The following is a 2,041-nucleotide window of genomic DNA, read 5'->3' on the forward strand; positions in this document are numbered from 1 at the left end:
TTGCAAGAAGTTTTTTTCTCCATAAATCTCCTAAACCCATTTTCCAACTAGGTTAAAATTATTTTTAAGATTTTCAAACACTTCAAGTTTTCAAACAAGTCCTCTTGTGATCGATACTTTGCTTGCCAATCTACTCCATAGATTCGTGCACTTGCGAGTATTACTTAATTTGTCACAACAAGTTTTTGGCGGTGTTACCGGGGACTTGTGTTGAAAACTATTTTAAAATTTTAAAATTAATTTTTCTACTAGTTGTGTAAACAAAATTTAAAAATTACAAAAAAATTCAAATTTTGTTCTTTTTTTAATTATTCTATAGAAACCAAAGAACGATAGAGGATTGTGCTTGAAGAAAAGAAAATTGCTTAAAAATTACTCCTAACGGAGTAATTGCTAACCGGTGGACTCGATTGGAAGGTTTGAATTTTCTTAACCCTACCCACGAATCTCCTGTCAGTGGGTTTTGAACTGATTATGTGTGATTATTTGTGCATTAATATTTGCATAAAATATTTAGTAAGGGAACAAACCTTACCAAGATAAGGAGTGGATTTAATCACCACATCCTTGCCCACTTAAATTAATCATCCCCTTTCATTTTAAAACCCAAGCCAAACATCTAACTTAAAATCAAGTAGACATCAGCCAAAGAATTTCACATAGCTCATAGGAACCTCTCGGAAAGAGTTATCTTTTGGTAAGCCCAGTGAGCACCTTCCAAATTATAATTTCTAGGTAAGTTCTGTCAAAAAGGAGAGTAGTACTGAGGCGCCTAAGGGAACTGGTATTCTGAAGAGGCCAACGCCCACCAGTATTCATGGGAACTTACCTGGTTGTGTTTTGGTAGGCCTTAACTAGTAATCCCCTAGCTTACTCTGAAAGGGAGTATGAGCTATCTAATTAGAAGAGAAGTGATTCTCTACAAGATTAGAATTGAAGAAAAAAATTGCTTACTCTCATATTATACTTTAAAAACACAAACTATTGACTATGATTTGCTTGGTAAGAATTATGTTTGTGAAGCCTTTTTAAAAACTTAGAAATTGGTTGGGTTCAAGATAGTTCAGGTTGGCTTGCTAGGGAAAAAATGACTAAAAACCATCAATCGGTTCATGATGATACCATAACTTTACAAGAGCGATTTATCCCTAATAGAACCCAACCTTCACAATGCATTGTGTTACCTAACACTAATGCAACTCATTTTGAATTAAAACCTGCCATCCTTCAATTGCTTCCTACCTTTTATGGTAAGGAAAATGAGAATCCATACTCTCATGTTGATGAATTCTTGGATATTTGTTCAACATTCAAATTTTAAAACTTTTCTGATGAATCTGTTAGGCTAAGGCTCTTTCCTTTTTCATTGAAAGACCAAGCAAGAGCTTGGTTGAATCACTTAGAGCCTAACTCAATCACCATTTGGAGAGATCTGAACTATAAATTTGTGTCCAAATTTTACCCTATGCCTAGAACAAATCAATATAGATTGGCCATCTCCACTTTCAAGCAGAAAGAGGAAGAGAAATTTTATGAGTCATGGGAAAGGTTTAAGGATCTTCAAATTAAGTGTCTTCATCACAATTTTGAAAAATGGTGCTTAGTCCAGTATTTCTATAATAGTCTAACCGACACAAATCGTAATCTGGTTGAGTCCATGAGAGGTGGGTCATTCATGGCTAAGAGCACACCTGGAGCTTGGGCTCGTTTTGAAAGAATAACTAAAAATTCCCAATAATGGGATTTTAGTATTGAAAGTCGAGGGACATCACAGTCTAAGAGAGGAATATATGAAGTTCAACCTGATGTGAGTATGAATGCACGACTGGATAGTTTGTCTAGGAAAGTTGATGCCCTTGTGTCAAAATCAAACTATAAAACCTATAAATCAGGTGCAATCTAAAGTTTATAGTGTTTATGTCAGTCCCATGCACACTACAATGGTTTATCCTTCCTTAGGGTATCAAAATGGATTCAATGAATAAGTGAATGCCCTAAATTAATTTAGAAAGCTATTCAATAGTCCTTACTTTGAAACATA

At 34.7% G+C, this 2,041-nt stretch overlaps 1 non-coding gene across 1 annotated transcript; it reads right to left on the reverse strand.

Annotated features, from left to right (window-relative positions):
* Positions 1-1,480: 1,480 nt before the first annotated feature.
* Positions 1,481-1,587, reverse strand: LOC140795828 (small nucleolar RNA R71). Its single transcript, XR_012110360.1, has one exon. It is a non-coding gene; the product is annotated as a small nucleolar RNA R71 (small nucleolar RNA).
* Positions 1,588-2,041: the final 454 nt, after the last annotated feature.

This window comes from Typha latifolia, chromosome 9 (genome assembly GCF_019914945.1).
Source record: "Typha latifolia isolate L0001 chromosome 9, TyphaL0001v2, whole genome shotgun sequence".
NCBI lineage: Eukaryota > Viridiplantae > Streptophyta > Magnoliopsida > Poales > Typhaceae > Typha > Typha latifolia.